The 26,028-nt window shown below is 47.9% G+C and overlaps 1 protein-coding gene across 2 annotated transcripts in view; it reads left to right on the top strand.

Moving 5' to 3' along the window:
• Positions 1 to 17,991: 17,991 nt before the first annotated feature.
• Positions 17,992 to 26,028, top strand: part of LOC144791799 (guanylate-binding protein 1-like) — a 164,897-nt gene continuing 156,860 nt past the window's right edge. The window contains exons 1-2 of one of the 2 annotated variants that reach the window (XM_078666569.1): positions 17,992 to 18,226; positions 19,060 to 19,113. The gene's annotated coding sequence lies outside the window, so the exon portion shown is untranslated. The remainder of the gene's footprint in view (positions 18,227 to 19,059; positions 19,114 to 26,028) is intronic. The other variant, XM_078666571.1, reaches the window with a different exon arrangement.

The following is a 26,028-nucleotide window of genomic DNA, read 5'->3' as shown; positions in this document are numbered from 1 at the left end:
ACATTTGAAACACTATTGGAGAAAAATGGAAAGATGGACCTTCTTTCTCAAGAATCGAATGAATACAACAACAAGCATTGGCATAGCCAATAGGTCTCGCTTTTGGGAACTTATAAGTATATAGTTATGCCGCACAATATCCTTGGTGCAACAACATCAACTGTTGCATGGCTAAAAACGTATAAGGTCCCAAAGGCGAGACCTATTGGCTATGCCAATGCTTGTTTTAATTGTATTTGTTGTTGTGACAAGTAGAGCAGAGGACTTCAAAGGAATTCACTTTTGCGTCTTTCCTTACCCAAAAAAAAAATATATCCATTGTGGTGTAACCATCCATCTAGTTCTCGTCCTATTTAGCATATACATAGTGTCTGTAATGTTTGTGAGTGACATTTGACAGAAGTCTATCATTCCACTTAGATATAAATGCGGTCTGCAAACAGCATTTTTCCATCTTTGTCAATTGACAGGGATAATACTACTGCACCATTTTCTTCCAGAAAATCGCTCTGTTACTGGGATTTGTCATTTCGAGACTTTATTACAGTAACAGTCTCTACTACAAGCATCTCCCCAACATTTCCCTACCCCATTTCCAACAAGTACAAAATCTGGCTGCTCGCTTGGCTCAGGGTTTGAAACGTCAGTATCATATCTGACTAACATATCCACCACTGAAATTACTTCATATTTCACAATACTAATTTTCAACACTAATTCTTTATGGGTTCCGGAGTAGCCTGCTACTCGCCAGAAAAGCACTTCAACACCCCATCAGGGTTAACAGGCGCTATATGAATGCAAACCTTTCTTTCCCTTCTATCCCTCCGCTATCCATCTCACTCCAAATAACTGACTAATATCCACCAATCAAATTACTTTAATATTTCACCCAACTAATTCACCACTAATCCTTTATGGGTTTCCAGAGTAGCGTGCTACTCACCAAAAATGGCGCTTCAACAACCCATCAGGGGTTAGTAGCGCAATATAAATACAAACCTTTCATCTATCATTCTGCTATCCTTCCTAATCCAAATAACTGACTAACATATCCACCACTTAAAATGTACTTGCATGTTTCACTATACTAATTCAACACTAATCCTCTATGGGTCCCGGAGTAGCGTGCTACTCCCCTAAAAAGCACTTTGATGCCTCGTCAGAGTTAGGAAGCGCTATACAAACGCAATTACAATACAATACTATACAATATCACCATTGGCTCACAGTGAACAAAGAGACCTCTTTCAAAACTCTCTCAGTTGTCCACAAAGCTCTCCCTTAATGAACTTCAAATTATATCTCCAGCTTATTTGCCCCACAACATCTCACCACAAACTTTAGGCTGTCTCTTCATCGATTAAAATTCAAGAGACTCTGGCCAGTCACCTCATCACCAGGGCTCCTCCCCATGGTACTGTCTACACATCATGAAATATTACCATACACAATTTAGGGACTGCTTGAAGACGCACTTCACTCTGGAACTCAGGAAGTCCTGTTGTCCTTTGAATATTGATTTGACAATACAATACTGTAGTGAATGAAGACAATGAAATGTAGAGTGCAGTTCTCTTGTTATTTATTCTTAATATCCGAGGCACCCACGACCAGATGCTCCCTCTTTTACGAAAAGGGTCAAAGTTTGATTGGTCAGAGGAAACTGCTGCCTCTTTTGATCAAGTCAAAAAAATTATTATTGAAGCACCGGCTCTACATCCTTTTCATGACTCTTCCAGATGTTTTATAATGGTGGATGCCAGCTTAACAGGCTTAGGAGCTGTTTTGGGTCAATGGGTGTCAGGAAAAGAGCACACTATTGCTTTTTCATCAAGGAAGCTTAAAGTTTCAGAAACACATTATAGCACCATTGAACGCGAGTCCCTCGCCTGTGTGTGAGCTATAGAGAAATTCAAGAATTACATCTGGGGACGTGAGTTTGATTTGTTTACCGATCATAAACCCCTCACTCAACTGCTCAATGGCGATGGGCTCAGTAAAGCCTCTACCAGGCTTGTCAGACTTTTGTCTAAATTGCATGAATTTCATTTTTGCATAAAACACATCTCTGGAGGGAAAACTTCAGAGCGGACTGTCTGTCACGCATGGCACTTCAGGATGTTTCTGAAGCTGAGGATGTTGAAGATATCGAATGCATGGTTGCTGCTCTTGATGCCACCAAATTGTGTCCTTGTATTACCGAACAGTCTTGGTTTGAAGCATATAATAAGGACGAAAATGTAAAGTTAGTAGCGGTATACATTACCATGGGTTGGCCAGAAAGCAGAAAACGTTCTAATTAATTAAAAGCTTTTGCTTTGGTCGCTTCGGAGCCGCTGGATGATGTTCGAAGGATGACGAGTGCCTCTCTTGCCAAGGATGACGAGTGCCTCTGTTGCCAGGGATGACGAGTGCCTCACTTGCCAGGTTGCGGAGGCTGACGTCAGGGGCAAGCCGAGTAACGGCCAAAAATGAAAGAAACCCTGCAGAACGAGAGAAGACGAGGAGGCAGGTTTCATCCATCGAGAGGAAAACAGCTGTGCGAAATAGGTGGAGCCAGGCAGGAGCGGATGAAATTGAAGAGGTGCTGAGGTGAGGACAGCTTTGTCGGTGGGTGCTTGAGGAGAGTTTGTGATCCCATCCTCGTCGCCAATTGTAGTGAATGAAGACATTGAAACGTAGACTGCTGTTCTCTTGTTATTTATTCTTAATATCCGAAGCACGCACGACCAGATGCTCCCGCTCCACACCAGGACTCCAAGCAACTGACCAACGTTGCTAGAATCCTGGAACAGGATGGCAGCATCCGAACGTGGAATGACAAATTCAAACAAACACAACATTGTAAAAAGTGTCCTCGCGCTGTGGTGCAGCGCGAGGACAACAAACACAATACACTACAACTACACAAAAGTCCCTCTTGTCAGATGCCCAAGACTGCGTTGGCCCTTTCCTCTGGACATCAGACCACTTTATTCTAAAAGTTTGCCATCTACATTTTGTTAGTGGTATTATTAACATCATTCTACCAGACTATCAACATTGTCTAGCTCACCCACTGGTGCTTACCACGGTGCTCAAAGGCCATCAATTGTGGTTGTTAGTAGTACTTAATAAAAACAATCAATGTTAATAATATTTAACCTAACAGATGAGCATACAGTGATCATTCTGGGGAGCTACAGGCATGGGACCTTCAATATGCTTTGGGGTGTAGTCTGTGATGCTACCTGGGGGTTCTGCAGTCAGGCTTCGGGCCTTGCATCTGCAATGGGACATGGCAGCCAGAGGCTTGTGATGAGATTTGTAGGCTTAGGGGGTTGGGCATGCAAAGGGACTCATAAGACTTCCGGCATTTTGATGAGGCATTTGGGCTTTCCATGGGTCTAAGTATGCAGTGTGATTGAAATCCTGGGACAGCCAGAGTGCTTCTGGCAAAGCGTTAAGCCTGTGAAAAGGACATGATAGCCTTCGAAAGGACTTGGGAACTGCAGGGGGCTGTGAGCTTACAATAGGCTTTGGAGCATATTATGGTGCCTTTGTGCCTGCAATAGCTGTCTGCTATATTTCATATAGTTTGGAAGGTTGGGACCCGTGATATTTGTGATACGGTTTGGGGGAATTGGGCTTTCAATAGGTTTTGAGGTCTGCGTTTGGGCTTGGATGCCAAAATAAGAGAAATACTTTAAATTGTCTTCAGGGTAATCTCCTTGGAGTTGAATTCTGTGTTTCACCATTTGGAATGTGAATCATATATGGTTGCACGTTTTGCTTAATCTGAGATGAGTCCTTAGTTCTTGAATCTATTGAACTGATCTGAAGATGGGCAACTCTCTGGAAAGCTGGTATCTGGGGATGCAGTCACTGACATTGTGACCGGCTACCTAGCGTCTTTCTCTATAAATCATAAAGAGGAACCCATCCATAGTTTTATGACAAAGATGCAGGGCCTTTACTTTGCAATCAACCACCAGCAGCATGCAGCTTTTGCGTAGGACTCCAGTGGAAGTGGGGTAGGCTGAAGGTAGTGCGCCCCGATATTGTAATATTATGACACCTGATAATCTACCTGAAGCTCGGTGTGTTGCCATATAAACATTTTCTGCAAACACTGTGGAGATTATTAGACATTCTTTCTCTCTCATCTAGATGGTTCTATGGGAAAGGAAGACTTGAATCTGGAAGGTTTTAAGAGATATGGCTTATTCACTTGATAAATACACCTTTGGAACCCGTAGATGTGAAGAGCTATCAGGCTACATTCAATATCCCTCTGCAGATCAAAACTCTTGAAGAAGTTGACACTATTCAACTGCTGCTGCCCTGTTTGTAGGAAAATCCCTTCTCAGGAGAGTGGAAGTCTTGGTTCCATCCAAAGCAGGGCAATTGAACCTGTCCTTCACGTCCATGCTGAACATTCTGGACAAGAGTGATGGTGGTGCTCTCCTGTTAGATCTATCTGCAGTAGCCAATGTGTTTGACAATACCAAGCTTGAGGAAAGACTGGAGGAGGCAGCAGAGGTGTGAGAGAATTCCACAAAATGGTTTAAATCTTTCCATAGAAACAAGCAAGCTTTGGTTTTAATAATGGGCCCTTGTGTTCTTTTTGAGTTACTCTGATTTTGTTTAGCTGGTAGAGCATCCCACTAAAGATTGGAGGAAAGTGAAAGAGGAATATTTGACAATGCAATCTGAATCGATAAAAACAAGTTTAGATTAAATAAAGCCAAGACGGAATACTTAATGCTGATGGCAGTTGCCCTCCTATCAAGCATTGGCAAAACCAGTAGATCTGGGTATAACATTCAAATGCATGGAAACACTGCATAGTAAAACAGACTAAAAGAAGTCAACATTGAAAGCAACCATGCCTGCATTATAGTTCTCTTTTTGTTTCTATGTGAATCTGAGGTGTGAAGGGAGCCTGCATCAAAGGCGCTCAATCACTGATATTATATAGAAATAAAGTAGTGTAATGAAGTTCCATTGCTTCTTTTCACATAGAACCAAAAAGAGGCTGTAATGCAGGCAAGTGAGCCTTAAAGATGGTATCTTGTTCCTAAAAGAAAGAAATATTGGCAGAACAGGAGGTGTGCCTCCAGCTCTTTGCACCTCTTTGGGCCTGGGAGGAGGTCTTTAAGTGGGATAAAAAAACGGAGTGCACCCACTTGCCAGGCCCAAACCTTCAAATTTGTTACATGTCAGTCCCCCCTAAGGTAGGCCTCAGGTACCCCTGTGGCAGGGGGCAGTGTATGTGAAAGGTAGGATATTTTCTGGCGTGTGAGACATGTCCTGATAGTGAAATACAGTGTATTTCATTTTTAACTATTGAAAGGCTATCTGTCCCATAGGATAGAATGGGCGTTTACTTATAATATCTTATGAGTATATCATCCTATTGGGACAAGATGGAGAAATGGAGTTTAGTGTGCCTGAACTCAGAATGTAGAAATGCATCTTTTAGTAAGGGCGTTTTTTTACACTCTTTCTTTAAAAATACCACTTTTAGAAAGTAGGTATTTTCTTGCTCTTGCCTAGCCATCCTGTGTGCCTCTGCTGGGTTATGGATTGACTGTCTGGCACTCCAAAAGGGACAGGGCTGGTGTTGTGCATTCTCTTCAGACAGCCTCTGGGGGGGGGGGGGGTCGGTGTGTACTGCCTTTACTGGGTGAGCCAGGGCTGAGCTGAATAGAACTGGGCTGCATTTAGAGTAGTGGGAGGAGATTTCCTTGTAGCTGAATGGGCCTGATCTGCCTTGGACAATGCTGTCTCCACCTCCTCCCATGAAGTTGGGTCAGAGATGTTAGAACTGGTTTGGGCTGAGTACAGACACTTCTGCCCAACAGAACAAAGAGAGCCTGAGTATAAATATTGAGGCTCAGTACCACAGAACTTTATAACTCACTTGGATCAAGGACCCTGCCAAGCAGGAAGAACTGCCCGTTTGCTGTGTAGTTGCTTTGCTGGGTTGACCTGCAGTCGCTGCTTCTGTCTTGGGCAGTGAAAGTACTGGACTGAACTTTCTTCACTTGTCACTGAGTATCTCCGAGGACTTGAAATAGCCTCCTGTTCACGAAATCTCAGGGACATCAAAGACTTCACTTACCCCTAGGTACTGCCTCTGGATCTGTGGGCTTCAGTTGCCACAGGGGGGAGACACCGTCACCGACACCGCTGCTGACTCTGTTCCCTGAAGGCACTGCAGAGGGCACCGCCGTACTTCGCACCACAACCCTAGTCTCTCCAATGAACGCCGCCCCAGAGCCACTGCTTGCATCGTGACCTGTTGGCACCGTACTCCGTACTGCTTCACTTCACTCCGCCACCCTGGTCTCACATACGACATAGCTGATCTCGACACCAGTGTCTGCACTGTGGATTGGGGTCAACGGTTGTAAGTCACACAACCCATCGTCCCTATCCACACCGCAGTCTGGGCCGACCGACGCCAGCTTCCATCACCCAACTCTTGCGCTTGCGCTTCCACTGTGACCTGTCAGCACCGCCCGCACCACAGCCCTATTCTCACCGATGCCGCTGGGCGACCATAACCGAGGCACTACCTGCACCGCGATTTGAGTGCCCTGCACTGCACACCGCTACGATTCACATCGCAAACACAACGGTTGCCATGACTGGCCTGCACCAACGCTATCGGCTGCAACCTGAGGTACTGTTTACCAGTCTGCTGACACTAACACTAGTCTGCACCTACGCGGTCGGCCGGAACTGTTGGATTCGGTTTTCAGCATCACTGTAGTCCCAGGAGGAGCTACCGACTTTAAGGAACTGCATTTTAAAGTCATTCTTGCAGAGTGCATATTTTTTGATTAATGTATGTTGGTCTTTTATAATTTTGGCCTTGTTTTACACAGACAAATATTGGTTATTTTTCTAAACTGGCGTGGTATCCTTTTGTAGTGTTTTCACTGTATTACTGTTGTGTATGTGCAAGTGCTTCACACACTGCCTCTGAGATAAGCCTGAGTGCTCGTGCCAAGGTACCAAGTGGGTGAGCAGGGGTTATTTCAGTAGTGTACTCCACTTATCCTGACTAAAAGGAAGGGTCCATATTTGGACAAAGGTGCAAACCATTGCCAACTAGAGACCCCATTTCTAACACTGGTTGTCAGTGGTGAGGATAGAACTTGCATTTGCACTTGAACTACATTGATTAGTGTACACTACTACCATATTGCAGGCAGTTACGTACCACATACTGTGTTTGATTAGTCTATTTTTGTCATCCAATCATGTTTTAACTTGAACTTTTCATTGCATCATGCCTGAGTCAAGAGCATCATTGGTTTCATCCTTGGAAGTGACCTTTGAGGAGGAAGGTTCGAAACCTATAACATGAAGGAGTTGAAGGCTATTTGTAAGAACCTCAAAGTGCAAATCAGGGGCCTCACCAGGAAAGAAGAGTTACAAAAGGCGCTGAGGGCCTGGGTAGCAACCAGTCATGCCAGTGGGCAGTCTGGAGATCTCAGTGTTGAGGCGGAGGAGCCTATTCCTGGGGTGGATGTGCTTTTGGGAGGGAGGGGACCCTCCTGGCCAGGCAGCAGTGGTTGGTCCCCAGAGGAGATGGAGGACAGGTGGGAGGCAAGGCAGTTTGAACTAGGACTAGGCTGGAGAATGAGAGGGAAGACAAAACAATAGCCATGGGAGAAAGGAAGATGATCTTGGATCATGAGCCTGATACTAAGGAATTGGCACTAAGAATTAGGTCCAGCACTGATGGTGGCAGCAATTCCTTAGTGCACTTAGATAGAATTGTACCTATACCCATGAATGTAGGCGAGGAATTCAAGAAGGGGGATGACATACAAAGGTGTTTTCCGGGTTATGAGGCATCTATCCACATGAATGGGGTTCCTGAGAAGAATTGAGGAGCAGGATTGTGACCTCTTTTCCCAGAAGAGGGGAGCGATACTTTTGTGGCTTTGGGTAAGGGGTACAACCTCATCTATGCTGACATGAAGGAGACCATTCTCATTAGATTTGGTCTCACTCGTGACAAGTACAGGTATCAGTTTAGGTCCAGCAGGAAATCTGATGCACACACTTGGTTGGAATATGTTGATTCTTTTTGCAGGTCACTGGATGGTTGGGTGAAGGTCAGTAATGTGAGAGATTTTCAGGGGCTCTACAATTTTATTGAATGGGAGCACTTGTCTATGTTTTGCAAAACTGAGCCCCCACTTAACTGATAGTAAGCTGGCTGACCCGAGGAACCTTGCTATGGAGGCAGATCGCTGGGTGAGTACCAAGGTCCACACGAAGTTGTATGGGGTGACGCCGCCAGAGGGGGGCAGGGTCTCCAGCAGAAGAGTGGGGGGATAAAGGTAAATCACAGGAGGTCCCTAAAGGGCCCCAAACTAATACCCTGGGTAAAGGTTCCCATCCCCCAGGAGATAAGAAAGAAGGGGCCTCTTCAGGGAAGCCTGCAGAGACCAGCCCCACATGTGCTATGCCTGTGAGCAGGTGGGTTACTTGAAGGGGGACCTAAAGTGTCTCAAGAGAGCACAGCCACCCACCAGTGGGCATTCCAAGGTGTTGGCTAGTGTACCACGTGGGGAGCCCACAAGAGGGTGGGGATCCTGCAGGGATGACCCTTGTCTCACTAGGGGACAGTGATATGGTCCCAGGAAACCAGATTCCTGCTAGCACTATGAAATACAGCACCTGGGTGACCATCAATGGGAGAGGGGGGAGGCTCGGAGATACTGGAGTCAGTGTGACCTCAGTCCAGTGTCACCTGGTCTCTGAGGAGCAGGTAGTCACAGGGGTATTCCACCAAGTAGCTGCTGCGGACAGCTCCAAGCGCCAGTGTATGGTGGCGAAGGTTCCATTTGAATGAGGGGGGGGGGCGTCTCGGGTCTCTTGAGGGTGGGTGTGAGCCCTACCATGCCTGTAGATTGTCAGCTAGGTAATGACCTGGAGCAGTCCTTGTGGAAGTATGTTGAGCTCAGGTCTCACTTGGAGATGCACAGGTTGCCAGAGTGGGCATGCGTGACCACTTGGTCCATGGCAGCCAGTAAGAGTGATCAGAAGGACCTGGAACCTGAAAAAGTGACCCAGGTGCCACCAAAGAGAAAGGGCAGGGGGTGCAGAAAACCCGCCCCTGAGGTTCCCACTATCCGGGAGGAGGCTGACCTTGCGGGGTACGCCCCGGTACCTACATGGAAGTAAGTGTCGGAAATGGGGGACTTATATGAGCTGACCCATTGACAGCAAGAAGGTGATCCCACCAGGGAAGAATTCTGCTGGGAGCAGAAGGAATGCAGGCTGCAAATCCAGCTGCTGGTGATCAACCTGGATCACACTGGATCTACTGGGAGAATGGACTCCTATAAAGCGAGCATAAGGTTGCTGAACCTGGGTCAGCCCGTGTGCTGGTGGTACCCCAGCGCTTCACTACCTTCCTACTGGGTCTGGCTCATGACGTGCCTTTGGCAGGACATTTGGGGCAGGGCAAGGCCTTTGACAGGATTGTCACCCACTTATTTAGGTCTAAATGCAAAGGCTGTCAGATGCACATTGCAAGTCTTGCCAAACTTGCAAGGCAAGTGGTAAGAGTGGGAGGAAGTGTAAGGCTCCTCTACAACCTTTTCCAGTTGTAAGAACCCCTTTTGAAAAAGTTGGGATGGACATTGTGGGGCCACTGAATCCCACGACAGCTATGGGCAACTGGCACATCCAGGTCTTGGGGGACCATGCCATCCGGTACCCGGAGGCTATCCCTCTCAGAACAACAACAGAACCAGTGGTGAGCTGGGCGTTAATGGGGATCTTTTTTCGTGTGGGTTTCCCCAAAGAGGCGGTATCTGACTGTGAGACCAATTTCATATCCAAGTATATGACCTCCTTGTGGGAGAAGTGCGGTGTGACCTACAATTTCATCACTCTTTACTAACCACAAGGTAATGGTTTGGTGGAGATATGCAACTAAACCTTAAAGGGCATGATTAAGGTCTAACATGACCTATGAGGCGTAAGTGGGATGTCCTCTTAATCATGCCTTCTCTTTGCATACAGGGACGTACCACAGAAGTCATTAGGGTTCAGTCCCTTTGAGCTTCTGTATGGGCACTCTGTGAGAGGACCTCTCAGTTTGGTCAAGGAAGGCTGGGAGACAGTCCCTGGGAAAACTCCCCAGGAAGTTTTGAGCTACATGCTGACCTTCAGGAACCAAACTTCGCACTTCAGGTAACTCGCTCAGGCAAACCTAGAAGCAAGCCAAGAGGTGATGAAACGCTGGTATGACCACTCTGGAAGAGTTTCAGCCTGGCCAAGATGTGGCTCATGGCCCCGGTTGAACCTTTTGCCTTGCAGGACAAGTGACTGGGCCTTTTGAGGTGGTGGAGCGCAAAAGTAATGCCACCTACCTGGTAAATTTGCAGACTCCTAGGAACCCTCTGAGGGTCCTCCATGTGCACTGCCTCAAGCCTCACTTTGAGAGGTCTGAAGTGAGCATGCTCTTGGCGACAGATGATGGGGTGGAAGAGGAGAGTGAAATTCTCTCTGACTTCTTGTCCACCAAGGAGCACAATAGGTCAGTGGAAGGTGTGATCCTCTCCCAAACACTGACCCCAGAGCAGCAGAGTGACTGTCACCATTTGTTGGGGCAGTTTGCTGCGCTTTTCTCCCTGGCCCCAGGTGTTACTCACTGCTGTACCCATGATGTGGACACTGGTGTCAGCCCTCCTGTGAAACACAAGATTTACAGGTTAACTAACTAAGTCAGAGCCAGCATCAAAGAGGAGGTCTCTAAGATGTTGATGTTAGGGTGCTAGAGCCCTCAACAGTCCTTGGGCAAGCCCAGAGGGTTTGATACCAAAGGCTGCGATCCCGTGCCACTTCTGTACTGTGGTTCTGCATGGACTACCTTGGGCTCAATGCCGTCACCAGAACTGACACACACCCTATTCCTAGAGCTGATGAGCTCATTGATCAGGTGGGAGCTGCCAAGTTCCTCAGCTCGTTTGATTTGACGTCTTGGTACTGGCAGGTTGCCTTAACCAAGGGGGCCAAGAAGCGGTCATCAATTCCAACACCAGAGGGGCCCTACCAGTTTCGAGTGATGCCCTTTGTGTTGAAGAATGCCCCCACCACCTTTCAGAGGTTGGTCAACCAAGTGTTTTGGTTGGGCTGGAGGATTTCAGTGCCGAATACCTGGATGACATTGCAGTGTTCAGTTCCAGCTGGGAAAAACACTTGCAACACCTCTAGAAAGTGTTGACGGCTCTGCAAAGGGCAGGCCTCACAGTCAAGTCAGGTAGGAAGCAGACAGGTGGCGCCACTACAGCCTAAGTTTGACACCATTCTGCCTTGGGGACCCCTCAAGACCCAGACAGAGGCGAGGGGCATTTTAGGTCTCACAGGCTACTATAGAAGGATTATCAGGGGCGATGGCATCATTTGACAGAGCTGACTTCCAGGAAGCAGCCCAGGAAAGTGGTATGAACTGATGCCTGCCAGAAAGCTTTTGATGCCCTGAAGGCAGCCATGTGGACAGCGCCCGTGCTCAAGGCATACAAATTCTCAAAGGAATTTCTAGTGCAGTCTGATGCATCAGAGCATGGTGTGGGAGTGGTGCTCTCACAACTAAATGATAAGGGCCTAGATCCGCCTGTAGTCTTTCTTACCAGTAGACTGCTCCCCAGGGAACAGAGGTGGAGTGCCATAGAGCGAGAAGCTTTTGCTGTGGTATGGGCACTGAAGAAGCTAAGACCCTGCCTCTTTGCGACTCACTTCCGATTTCAGACAGACCACAGGTCCCTCAGATGGTTAATGCATTGAGGGGTGAGAACCCAAAGCTGTTGAGGTGGTCCATCTCCCTACAGGGAATGGATTTTACAGTGGAACACCACCCTGGCACAGAACATGCCAACACCGATGGTCAGTCCAGGTTCTGCCACCTTATTGAAGAGAACTCCAGGAGGTTTAGTGTCTCTGCGCACTTTCTCACTGCTGCCAATTGATAAAATGCAGGGGGTGCTCCTATGGTAAATTGTATTATGGATTAGTGTTTCCATTATTGGCATATTGGATTTACTGGTAAGCCCCTAGTAAAGTGCACTGAGATTGCCAGGGCTTGTAAATGAAATACTGCTAGTGGGCCTGCAGCATTCATTGTGCCACCTACACCAGCAGTGTTTCAAAGGGTTCTCAAACCTGCCACTGCAGTGTCTGCGAGCAGTTTTTACTGCCCACTTGCCAGGCCCTAACCTTCCCTTTTGTTGCATGTGAGTCACCCCTAAGATAGGCCCACGGTACCCCTGTGGGCAGGGTGCAGTGTATGTGAAAGGTAGGACGTGCTGGTGTGTGTGACATGTCCTGATAGTGAAAGTATATTTCGTTTTTCACTATTGAAAGGCTATCTGTCCCATAGAATAGAACGGGAGATCACTTATAACATCTTATGAGTATATCTTCCCATTGGGACAAGAGTGAGAAATTGAGTTCAGTATGCCTGAACTCATTATGTAGAAATGCATCTTTTAGGAAAGACCATTTTTATGCTCTGTTTTTGAAAATGCCACCTTTAGAAAGGAGGTATTTTCTTGTTTAGCCATCCAGATCTGCTGGGTTTTGGATTGACTGTCTGGCTTTGGAATGACAGGGCTAGGGATGGGCATTCTCTTCAGACAGTCACTGCGGGGTCGAGGTATATCCTGCCTTTCCAGGGTGAGTCAGGGTTGAGCGGAATAGACCCAGGCTGCATTTAGAGGAGTGGGGGGAGATTTCCTTCCACCTGAATTGGCCTGGTCTGCCTAGGACAATGCTCTCTCCACCTCCTGCCAGGAAGCTGGACCAGAGCAGACGGAACTAGTTTGTTCTGAGCACAGTCTCTGCCCAAAAGAACAAAGAGAAACTGAGTATAAATATTGGAGCCCAGACTCCGGAACGTTAGAACTCACTTGGAGCAAGGAACCTGCCAAGAAGAGCTGGAAGAACTGCCAGGAGGAGTACTGCCCCTCTGCTGTGTTTTTGCTTTGCTGGAATAGCCTGCACTCGCTGCTTCTGCCTTGGGCAGTGGAAGAACTCGACTGAACTTTCTTCACTTGTCGCTGAGTGTCTCCAAGGGCTTGTAATAGCACTTGCCTCCTGTTCACGAAGTCTCAGGGATAGCAAAGACTTCACTTACCTCTGGGTACCACCTCTAGATCCACGGGTTTCAATTGTCACAAAGGGATAAAGTAGCTGACACTGTCACTGACACAGCTGCGTGCTCCGTGTCCTGAAGGCACAGCAGAAGGCACTGCCGCACTTCGCACCGCAACCCTGGTCCCACCGGCGACAACCGCCTGCCTCCACCAAGCTGCTGCTTGCACCGTGACCTGTGGGCACCGCGCTCCGCACCGCCTCACTTCACTCAGCCGCCCTGGTCTCACTGACATCGCTGCACGCTGACTTCGACCCCTGTGACAGCACCGTGATTTGGGAGCACCTCTCGTAAGTCACATGACGCACCACCCCATCCTACATCGCAGTCTGAGCCGACCGACGCCAGCTCCCATCAACCGGCACTGCCACTTGCACTGTGACTAGTCAACACTGCAATGAGCACCGCCAAACTCTGCACTAGTCTCATCTACGCAGCTGGGAGACCGTCACCAAGCTGTTGCCTGCACCGCTATTTGAGGGCACCGCACACCACACTGCTAGGTTTCACATGGCAACCGCGAGGGTTGCAACGACCAGCCTGCACCTACGCGGTCGGCCAAAACTGTTGGATTCTGTTGTTTTCAGCACCCTATAGCCCCAGACGGAGCTACAGGCTTCAAGGAACTGTGTGTTAAAGTTATTCTTGCAAAGCGCATATTTTTGATTACTATGTTAGTCTTTTATCATTTTGATCTTGTTTGCACAGATACATATTGGTAATTTTTCTAAAACTGGTGTGGTGTCCTTTCGTAGTGTTTTCCCTGTATTACTGCCTGTTATGTGCAAATGCTTCACACACTTCCTCTGAGAAAAGCCTGACTGCTCATTCTTGTGTCCAACCCCCAACCTTGAGGACCAGTGGATCGCACTTCATGTGGTCTCCATCCTTTCAACTGTCTGGTTTGGGCAACTCTGCGAGGAGACTAAGCTCCCGCAGCATAGCTCTCCAGGTCACTGAGACACTTCAAAGTGGGGATGCTCTGAGGTGCTCACCTGCCTACTGCAGCTGATAAATGTATGTGTTCAAAGCCAGCAAAATTGGGGATTCTCTGTGGTTTTACGATCCGCAAATCCAGGACCAAGAATGATTTCCATATGGCAAGGTCCTATCTAATGTGACAAGGCAGGCACAAAATCAATGGATTTGGAAGCAGCCCTGAGTAATTATCAGTTCCTGATAATAATTAAAGTGTTCCACCGTCACTTTTTTGTATTACCCTGTGTTTGCATGATCACAGTAATACAATACCTATTTACTTTCTCAGTGCGTGTTCCTATTTCAGTTTAGAAACCTCTTGAGAAAAGAAGGCTGCGAGGCTTTTAGGATTGCAGCTTAGGATTTGCAATGGTAAATAACAAGTGCTTGCCATGCAGGGCACCGGAAAACACTGGATAGGCTGGAGACTGCTGTCAGGGCTGAAAGACTGCCATCTCAGAAACCTTGATTTAACAACGCTGAAGATTCTTATACTTGATTTACTGCTGTGGATAATGGGCCAGATGTGCGACTCGCAAAATGGTGTGTATGTACAACAGTGTCTCATACACTGTTTGCGATGCCCAATGGGGTCACAAACGACCTGCCTCATGAATACTCAATCAGAGACATTTATAGAGCGCACTACCTACCCGTAGGGTCTCAAGGCGCTGGGGGGAGGGGGGTGCCGTTACTGCTCGAACAGCCAGGTCTTCAGCTTCTTCCTGAAGGAGAGATGGTCTTGGATCAGGCGCAGGTCGGTCGGGAGGGAGTTCCAGGTCTTGGCGGCCAGGTAGGAGAAGGACCTTCCTCCTGTTGTCGCTCTTCGGATGCGGGGGACGGCGGCGAGGGCGTGGTTGGCTGAACGGAGGTGGCGTTTGGGAGCGTAGAAGTTGATTCGGTTGTTGAGGTAGCTCGGGCCTTGGTCGTGTAGGGCTTTGTGTGCGTGGGTGAGGAGGCGGAAGGTGATTCTTTTGTTGACGGGGAGCCAATGCAGGTCTCTGAGATGTCCGGAGATGTGGCTGGTTCGTGGGATGTCGAGGATGAGTCTGGCTGAGGCGTTCTGGATCCGCTGGAGTCTCTTCTGGAGCTTGGCGGTGGTACCGGCGTAGAGGGCGTTGCCGTAGTCCAGTCGACTGGTGACGAGGGCCTGGGTGACGGTCTTCCTGGTCTCGGTGGGGATCCACCAGAAGATCTTACGTAGCATGCGCAGGATGTTGAAGCACGACGAGGAGACGGCGTTGACTTGTCTGGTCATGGAGAGGGAGGAGTCCAGGATGAAGCCCAGGTTGCGTGCGTGGTCTGTCGGTTTGGGTGCGGTGCCCAGGGCGGGAGGCCACCAGGAGTCGTCCCACGCGGAGGGCGAGGAGCCTAGGATGAGGACCTCCGTCTTGTCTGAGTTCAGTTTCAGGCGGCTGGTCGTCATCCACTCGGCTACCTCTTTCATCCCTTCGTGCAGATTGGCTCTGGCGGCGGCGGGGTCGTTGGTCAGGGAGAGGATCAGCTGGGTGTCGTCGGCGTAGGAGATTATGTTGAGGTTGTGTTGGCGTGCGATGGCCGCGAGGGGGCTCATGTAGACGTTGAAGAGGGTGGGGCTCAGCGAGGATCCTTGAGGGACGCCGCAGATGACTTCGGTGGCCTCTGACTTGTACGGTGGTAGGCGGACCCTCTGTGTTCTTCCGTCGAGGAAGGAGATGATCCATTCCAGAGCCTTCTCCTGGATTCCGACGTTGCTGAGGCGCTGTGCTAGGGTGCGGTGGCAGACAGTGTCGAATGCCGCGGAGAGGTCTAGGAGGATGAGGGCCGCTGTTTCTCCGTTGTCCATCAGGGCTCGGATGTCATCGGTGGCGGCGATGAGGGCGGTCTCGGTGCTGTGGTTGGCTCGGAAGCCCGACTGTGAGGGGTCGAGGGATCCATTCGTCTCAAGGAAGGCGGCCAGCTGCTTGTTGAAGGTCTTCTCAATGACTTTGGCTGGAAACGGGAGGAGCGAGATGGGGCGGTAATTCTTGAGTTCGGTGGGGTCCGCTGTGGGTTTCTTGAGTAGAGCGCTGAGTTCGGCGTGCTTCCAGCTCTCAGGGAAGGTGGCGGTGTCGAAGGATGTGTTGATGATGTCTCGCAGGTGGGGTGCGATGACAGCGTCGGCCTTGTTGAAGACGTGGTGGGGGCAGGGGTCGGTTGGAGATCCTGAGTGGATGGAGTTCATCGTGTGGACGGTGTCTTCGGTGCTGATCGGAGTCCAGGCGCGGAGGGTGGTGGTGGGCGGCGTTGCTGCGGTCGTGGTGTGCGTTGGTTGGTTGTTGAAGCTGTTGTGTATGTCCGCGATCTTGTTGTGGAAGTATGAGGCGAGGGAGTTGCAGAGGTCTTGCGACGGGGTGATGTCGTTGTTTCCTGCGCTGGGGTTGGAAAGCTCTTTCACGATGTTGAAGAGTTCCTTGCAGTTGTGTGCGTTGTTGTCCAGCCGGTCCTTGAATGCAGTTTTCTTGGCGGCGCGGATCAGCTGGTGGTGCTTCCGGGTGGCAAGCTTGAGGGTGGTCCTGTTGTCCGGTGTTGGTTCCCTTCTCCAGACTTTCTCGAGGGCTCGGCAGTTCTTCTTGGAGCTCTTGAGTTCGTTGGTGAACCATGGGGCTTTCTTGCTGCCGGGTCTGCTGGGCGGGGTCCTCAGTGGGGCGAGCTCGTCCGCGCAGTTGCTGATCCACTTCGTGAGGTTGTCTGCGGCCTGGCTGGGGTTCGCTGAGCTGGCAGGAGGGTGCTGGCTCAAGGAGGTGGCGAGCTGGTCGGCTGTGATCTTGTTCCAGCTTCTGCGGGCAACCTGTTGCTGGTGGTGGTGGGTCGTCGTTCTTTTGAAGGTGAAGTGGACACAGCTGTGGTCCGTCCATTGAAGCTCTGTGGCGTGGCTGAAGGCGATGTCTGTGCTGGATGAGAAGACTGCGTCGAGTGTGTGTCCGGCGAGGTGGGTGGGGGTGGACACCAGTTGCTTGAGTCAATGGTTCTTAGTTGCATAAGATAAATAAGCAACTATGGCTTTGTTGTATAGAATATGGAAAATGCTTCAGTTCTGAAATGATGAGATTGAAAAAACAATATTTAGTCTCTTTGAAAGGAAATCAAAGGGTGCAGCACTGCTGCAGAATTAAGATTTTTTTTTTCACCAATGGTGAGGGCGAAAACGGAGAGCCCGATAGGGACCCGTCTCCGCACTTGTTAGACGTGCCGGTGCTCAGCAGCAGCAGGACCCAGCCCACTTAAAGTCTTGCACAGACCTATTTAGCGGTAGCAAACGGGTTGATTTCCAGTTTGCGACCACGAAAAACGGTGGTACATCTGGCCCTCCTCATTATTCAGCCAGTCCCTTAGGCGATGGAGTATCTCATCAAATTCCTGTCAGAAGGGCATATACAACATACGACTTTGAAGTCAATAAATTTGAAAACCCATACTCTAAAATGGACCGTTAGCTTTTTTTTTCTTAACATTATTTTGGGGGGTGACTTGCCCTATGCCCAGCCAAAACACCTCCGGAGTGCATAGAGTACGCTCGTCATGTAATTGATTGAACAATCTATGCTGGCATTGAAACGTCTCCCTAAACTTAATTTATTCACTCTGTTTACCATTTTACACTGGAAATATAAAAGAACGAAATTGTTTCAAAATGTGAAAAGTGCTTCTACACTCTGAGTTACCGTTCTAGCTCATTTTCCGCAGTTCTGTTTCTTTGTTCAGTTGGCGGGGAGGGGGGGATATACGGTATGAGTTCTAGGAAACAGCTCAGTTTCACTGCTCTTTCGTGCTTTCGGTTTCATGTTGAATAATAATAGCTCAGAGTCCGCTAGGGCCAAGGTAGGAATGGCGAAATGTTGGGGGTTTGTGTGTGTGTGTGAGGGGTGGGGCATGGTGGATAGTAGAGATAAATATCCGAAAGGAAAGGAGGCAGGTCCATAGAACTGAGGAGAAATACGGGCTGAAGTGAAGAAATAAAACGTGCGAGACGAGATCGGGATAAGGAGACGGACAGCGGGACGAGGGAGAAAGACAGAGTACAAGAAGATTGACAAAGAGGAAGGAGGCAGAGAAAGGGTAACTATCGGAAGCAGCAAGGGACGGGGAAAGGCACCAGCCCAAAAAATAAGCGAGATATCGGAGAGAGGTAACTGACAGTCAGAAAACGGCTAAAGGCTACAAAAGCTGGAAAAAGAATGTGTGGCAAAAAGAACAGCGCCACGAGAGAGAGAGGAGGGAGTATGCTAGTGAGGGAGGGGAGACACCCGCCAAAAGACAGCGAGGAAGGGTGTCCAGGCAACTTCAAGGGGAACGGAGAGACACCATGGCAGGTGATGCAGTAACTTCACAGAGGGTGATATGGAAGCTGGTTACTTTATAACACGGCCAATCATTAATATGACGGTCAAACCCGTCAAGGTCGAACTGGGGCAGGAAATAGGCCCGGGCATCAAAATAAAAGTGCCCCCTTTAGCAAATCATTGATGAAAATGTCCCTCATTTGCATAATGGGACAGTATTGAATTTATAAAGATTCACTCCAGAGGTGTTTTGCAGGGCATGGGTGACTGTCAGCATTCGTGCTTGCTGCATGCTAAGTTTCTGGTGATATCAGGGAAGTCAACAATCCCAGACCATAAAAGTGGCCCCCACACTGACCTTTATGACCAGCCCTTCAAGCCCCGCGCTATTGCCCTACAGGGCCAGTCGACCCAGACACCTGCCACGTTTATTTACTGTGAGTGGCTGGGTCTGAGGAAGAGAATCTGATGAAGAACAGGCACGGAAGGGCAGGGGTCCTATTCATCAAGGGCCTAGAGGAAGAGCTACAGACAAGTGGAACCAAGACAAAGAGAATCAAGTCCATCTGAGCTGAAATGTACTTATGGATTTATTTTTGTTACTTACAGAGTTGACACTACAGACTTCAGTCTCAAGGCGCACACGTTTGCTTTTAAAACAAGGTATGTTTTTCATTATTATTATGAAATGGGATAAACGATTATCACTTCTTGCTTTTTCTTATTTTATTTTCTGTAACCTCTGATAGTCTCCATCTGTTATGGGTCACTCTTGTGTCCAATCGTAGTGAAATAGTTTTGTGCCAATGCACAGCATTTGCTCAGAAGATAACAGCTTCCAGTGCTGCCAACCTTGCCCAAGCACAGCAGGGCACTTGGTGTGAACTCTTTCAGGAGAGGCCTAGGATAAAAAGTTAGAGGTGGGCGAGTCACCAAAGACTAGAGCCTTATGGCTGGCTCTGGCTCGCTGGAGGTCCTCTTGGAGCCTCTCTCTCAAAACGAGCCGAGCCTTCTCATGCCTTTTGAGGTCCTGCCCGCCCTCTTACCTCATTGTTCAAGCCTACCCACACAGAAGAGATAATTTAACAAGTATTTGCAATGCAATAGGTCTCGCATTCATTCAGTTTGAGCTATTGGCATTGCTAAATCTTGCAACACCAATTGCAACAAAAGTGTATAAATTGTATGCCAAAAAAATGTGTGTTTATTTTTGTAGCAATGGTGGCATGCTGCGCTTTAGATGAATATGTTTCAAAGTAAAGTGTGCCATACTGCGATTGCTACAATAGTTAATTGTGGATTCGTTAACAATTGATGGGTGCACTGATGGCTAGTGAGTGGTGAGTGTGCCTGCAGAAATTGTGCACTGATGGGTGGTGGTGTGTGTGCCTGGTGAAAGCATGCACTGACAGCTGGTGGTGTTTGTGCCCGGTGAAAGCGTGCACTAATGGCTGGTGGTGTTTGTGCCCGGTGAAAGCGTGCACTAATGGTGTCTGTGCCTGGTGAAAGTGTGCACTGATGGTGTGGTTGTGTGTGTGGTTGTATGTGTGGTTGTGGTTGTATATGTGGTTGTGTGTGGTTGTGTGTGTGTTGTGTGTGTGTGTGGTTGTGTGTGTGGTTGCGTGTGTGGTGTTGTGTGTGTTGTTGTGTGTGTGTGTGTGTGTGTGTGGTTCTGTGTGTGTGGTTGTGTGTGTGTGGTTGAGTGTGGTTGTGTGTGGTTGTGTGTTTGGTTGTGTGTGTTGTTGTGGTTGTGTGTGTGGTTCTGTATGTGGTTTTGTGCGTGGTTGTGTGTGTGGTTGTGGTTGTGTGTGTGGTTGTGTGGTTATGTGTGTGTTGTTGTGTGTGTGGTTATGTGTGTTGTGTGTGTGGTTGTGGTTGTGTGGTTGTGTGTGTGCCAACTGTAGAAATATTCAATGATAGTAATATAGTTGTAGGGTTTGACGTCATAATTAAATGCGAGTTTAGAATCAATCAACTGTTGCAAAACACCATAGCCGTGCCCATGGTGATTTAACAAATACAACTTCTCTTTTTGTAATTTTATGAAGCCTACCGGAACAATTGTGCGTGTGTGAAATGATGAAATTGGGCGAACACAGTTTTAATAAAAAAAATCGAGCATGCAAACAATACTGTTTAAGACAGTATCCTTTTTTTTTTTTTTTTTAAAAAGGCTTTTGATAAAGCAAAAAGGTTGGAGTTAAGCGCCAACTAATTGGCCTCAGAGGGGAAATTGCAATTACGGAGGATGTCTCTGTGTGCCTTCTGCTCTCCTGGCGCCTCGGGTCTGTTTAGTGTTCACACGTGGAATTTCAAAAGCATTCATCGAGGAGGATGTCTCTGCCTGCCTTGTGGCGCCTGTTGTCTGTTCCCAGCAGAGAGGAAGGAGCTGTAGAAGCAGGATTCACGAGCTCGTGGAGGAGGATTAATTGTTCACAAAAGTTAGCCTTGTCTCCAGCTTACACATAGTTTAGTTCTTACTTAAACCTTCCAGTCTTGTTGTTTCTAAATATATAGAGCGCGTGCATTTATCTATTACATTGCACCTTCTAAGCGGAATTACCCAATGCCCGCGCTATGTAGATTTTAAAGCAACACGCCGGTAATGTTTGACTAAGATGGCAGGGTGCTGGCAATTTTTTCATGTAAAAGTGGTATGGGCTGAAAATAAATATTAAAAATACGCGCTCTGTGGGGAGGGAGGGGGAGGGAGTTAAAGCGTGGCAGGGCTGTTATATTTAGTTTCAAGGCACAAAGAGAGCGGCAGTAGAAGTGCCTATAAAAGTTTTCACATTTTAAAGCAATTTGAATAAGCAACTAAGCTCCTTTGTGTCCCTTTCTTTGTTCAAAAACAGAAGTCCATTTATATATCACGACCTCGACCCAAAGGCATTGGAGGGCTTTACATGCGCACGTGTTTACAATGCAGCTAAACCTGCAACTCACGAATTCCACTTCACAACAAGGAGAGGGGACGACAGCGATGAAGGAAGGGGAAGACAGTGGGGAAGGGAGTGGGAGATGAAGAATATGGAGGAAACAGTTATAACGGGATAATGAGAGCAGTCTGACATGGGGAGCGAATGAGGAGAGTGTCGCAAGAAGAGAGAAAGGGAAGAGACAGTGACAGGACGGAGACACATAGCCTGCATGTGTGAGAGGGCACAGGAATAATAGAAGAAAGAAGGGAACACAACGGAAAAGGGGCTTATGAGAGTGTAAAAAGCAGTAACGAGTTGCTGGAGGAGAAAGGGTGAAAGGGAGAAAGGCATCTTCCAGGCACCACCGAGTCAAATGTCAGCCCAAACACAGAGGACAGGCGAAGCGAGCACGAGAAAGGTTTCCTACCGCAAACAATAGCTTTTCCCATCCCAGAGATGGCGTTTCCAGTTCAGTATAGCAAGCCAAGCAGACTTCCAACCTCTAGGAAAGAGCACTCACTCTAACAAATGGATTATTAGACTGAACATTCTTCTGTAGAGGACATGTTATCGAAGCCAGGAAGAGAATATCCAGCTTTACGTTTGAAGATAAGTAGCATGTTAGATACACAGAGATCATACATACAGAGCTGGAGTAGCCAGTGCCACAGCACAGATGTTATCCCCGGACAAACAAAAGCGCGGAGATGGCAGTCTTATGGCCAATTGAGCGCTGTGCCAGTTGCACGCAAAAAACCCCATAAACTAGTGGGTTGGTTTATTTAAATATAAAAAAGCCAAGCAGGGTGGGAATGGGTAGAGGAATAAACAGACTAGCTAGGTGGGGTGAGAGCAACATGGAGAGAGTGGGTGGTAAGAGGCATGGGTGCGCGAGGAGAGAGAAAGAAAAAGCATGCAATCCCACAGTATTAACAATTTCCTGAATGTAAGCAGCGAAGTGCACGGAACAGGAACAGGCACCCTCGGAAGCATCAGGTGAGTCAGGGGGCGGGTGAGCGGGAGGCATTCCTTTGAAGTCTGATGCCAAGTCGGATGGGGTGGCGGTGGAGCAGGGGAAGGAGCAAGTGGGAGGGAACGAGCATGGGGTGTGAGTGAGAAGTGAGGCAGTATAGCAAGCCAAGCAGACTTCCAACCTCTAGGAAAGAGCACTCACTCTAACAAATGGATTATTAGACTGAACATTCTTCTGTAGAGGACATGTTATCGAAGCCAGGAAGAGAATATCCAGCTTGACGTTTGAAGATAAGTAGCATGTTAGATACACAGAGATCATACATACAGAGCTGGAGTAGCCCATGCCACAGCACAGATGTTATCCCCGGACAAACAAAAGCACGGAGATCCCGGTCTTATGGCCAATTGAGCGCCATGCCAGTTGCACGCAAAAAAAAGAAAAAACAAGTGGGTTGGTTTATTTAAATATAAAAAAGCCAAGCAGGGTGTGAATGGGTAGAGGAATAAACAGACTAGCTAGTTGGGGTGAGAGCAACATGGATAGAGTGGGTGGTAAGTGGCATGGGTGCGCGTGGAGAGAGAAAGAAAAAGCATGCAATCCCACAGTGTTAACAATTTCCTGAAAGTAAGCAGCGAAGTGCATGGAACAGGAACAGGCACCCTTGGAAGCAATTGGTGAGTCAGGGGGTGCGAGAGCCGGAGCGGGAGGCATTCCTTTGAAGTCTGATGCCAAGTCGGATGGGGGAGGGCGGGGGAGCAGGGGAGCCAGCGAGTGGGAGGGAACGAGCATGGGGTGTGAGTGAGAAGTGAGGCAGTATAGCAAGCCAAGCAGACTTCCAACCTCTAGGAAAGAGCACTCACTCTAACAAATGGATTATTAGACTGAACATTTTTCTGTAGAGGACATGTTATCGAAGCCAGGAAGAGAATATCCAGCTTGACGTTTGAAGATAAGTAGCATGTTAGATACACAGAGATCATACATACAGAGCTGGAGTAGCCCGTCCCACAGCACAGATGTTATCCCCGGACAAACAAAAGCACGGAGATGCCGGTCTTATGGCCAATTGAGCGCTATGCCAGTTGCACGCAAAAAAAAACAACAAGTGGGTTTGTTTATTTAAATATAAAAAAGCCAAGCAGGTTGGGAATGGGTAGACGAATAAACAGACTAGCTAGGTGGGGTGAGAGCAACATGGAGAGAGTAGGTGGTAAGAGGCATGGGTGCGCGAGGAGAGAGAAAGAAAAAGCATGCAATCCCACAGTGTTAACAATTTCCTGAATGTAAGCAGCGACGTGCATGGAACAGGAACAGGCACCCTCGGAAGCATCTGGTGAGTCAGGGGGCGGGTGAGCAGGAGCGGGAGGCATTCCTTGGAAGTCTGATGCCAAGTCGGATGGGTGGGGGCGGGGGAGCAGGGGAGCGAGCGAGTGGGAGGGAACAAGCATGGGGTGTGAGTGAGAAGTGAGGCCGAGCACGCGCTCGCAAAGCTTTGCGCTTGAATGCCTCACATGCATTGGGGAGAATACGCAATCCAAAACCTCTGGGTAGGATTTGCTGGTGGCCCTCTATATGTCTCGCCAGCAATGCGCATGCGCATTGGCAGGTCGAGACCTAAAAAGCAGAAAGCTTTCTCAGTGCAGGCACTGTCATGAAAGTCAAATTAATGGCTGCATTGTGCAGTGTTAATTCAGGAAACCTGTGATCAATCTCGGCTACCTCACCTCAGTTGAACAAACTGTGTGATGCTACCTTAAAAAGAAAACTTTTTTGAAATGTGAAACTTCTTTGTCCTTTGTTTATAAGATGATTGTTACACGATTCACTTAACAAATATTGTGCTTGGTCTCTTAGAGCCCAAACTGACTTCTGGCTCGACTCTGGGTTGACTCTTCCTGTTAATTTGCTGGCTCGCCCACCTCTATTAAAAATAGGTAACCAAGGACAATAGAAAAACAGTAGAAATGTAGTTGTAAAATGCCCCAAAGGCCTCACCAAGACTCACCTCAATTCTCGACCCCTCTACGACTCGCTCACTTTGGGGTGCCCGGTTTCAATTTTGCAGTTCAGTAAACCAGGGTGGATTCAGGGGGATTTCTCATCTTTTGGGTAAGCCAGAGATTTCCAAATACTTTGTGTAACTGCAAGTCAATACCCGTTCTGTGGATTGGGCAGTGTCCGAAGTGGGGTAATAAATGTAGGGTAACCGTGGGCAGAGAATCCGAGGGCGGGAATAACCAATGTATTGGGCAAAGACATAAGACTACAAGGTGTAAGAATCACATGACAACCATACTTGGGGACAATAGAGATTATTAGTGACGGGTCTGAAAAACAAACTGAGAATTTAAAACGTTAGGCCATAGTTGGGGGTTCTCTTTAATAATCAGAATTGATTTCCATCTGAATGAACACCTTTTGTAAAATTAGGACAATCAAACACTGGGGAAAAAACAATAACACTCTAATTTATACCTGGCATTTTGCATGCAGCTCTTAGATGCCAGTTAATAGTTCACTGTTAGGATTCTAACTTATAAACTTAAAGTGACAAAAGGATCTCTCTGACAAAAGCAGTAACCCACTGACCTATTTACATGATGTGCACTTCGTAATTTGCATGGTACATGTTTTTGCAGCAGGAATATTAACCCTCTGCGCTACCGTTCCATGAGTCAAAATTTCCACTGGACAAAACTCGTGATCTCTCTCTCTGTGGGAAGAACATTAATCACCACCAGAGTTATCTTGACATTTTTATTGTTTCCAAAATTTGCTGGAGGCCAGGCGGCAGCAATGCTTTTAAAACTATAATATACTTACAAACATGACGCCCACCCGCAAAGTCAGCGCCTGGTGCAGACACACCTCCCTAGAGCCGGCTCTTAGTCCTGTCACCTCAGTGACAGAGTCACTGTTGCTCTACGGTGTGCTGCTTCATAAGCCTGCCCGTAAGACTGGAGGTGAACTTCAGTATGGATTGTGGTGGACAGGCATTTGGGTAATCTACACTTGCCACCGTTAGGATCCACCTGCTGGTGCTAAGACACCAGGGATCCTAAGGTCTAGCATGGGAATGTGCTCCCCCTGGAGAGTGGTCTGGGGGACTGGTCATGAAAGCTGAACCTGGTTCCCCAGTTCCAAATTCGGCAGTTCTGACCATAGTGTCACATCCTGCCCCCCACGGAACACCATACTGCCCCACTGAGCGAAACTTGCAATGGCTTGAGCTACAACCCAATTGTGCCCCGCTTTAAATACCTGGATGCGACTCAGTTCAAATTACGCACTAGACAAGAGTAATATGCTGCCTAAAAAAAGTAGTAACATCCTGGAAAAAGTAAACCCTCATAGGGAACGCATGACTATGTAAAGAATTTGAAATGTAAGTAGGAACAGCATGCTTACCCTAACGCTTTTACACTCACTATTCAGAAATCAGTGAGTGCTTTTGCTTGAAAAGTTAAGGATATGTCTACAGGGCCCAGAAGGGACCCATTTCAATGTCCATTGCTTATATTCTTACAAAACGGAAGCAGTATGGTTTAAAAAGACCACATCAGTGAACACAGAGCTGTTGTGCACATTTTGTTTACCAGTTCACCCATCAATCAGGCATTGCAGTACCTCCAGGATTGGTGCACTTGCCCACCCGGGGAAAACAATGCTGTTCAAAGAAAA

Source organism: Lissotriton helveticus, chromosome 11 (assembly GCF_964261635.1).
Source record: "Lissotriton helveticus chromosome 11, aLisHel1.1, whole genome shotgun sequence".
Lineage (NCBI taxonomy): Eukaryota > Metazoa > Chordata > Amphibia > Caudata > Salamandridae > Lissotriton > Lissotriton helveticus.
The sequence above is the reverse complement of the archived record's forward strand: the minus strand, read 5'-3'. Positions and strand labels throughout refer to the sequence as shown.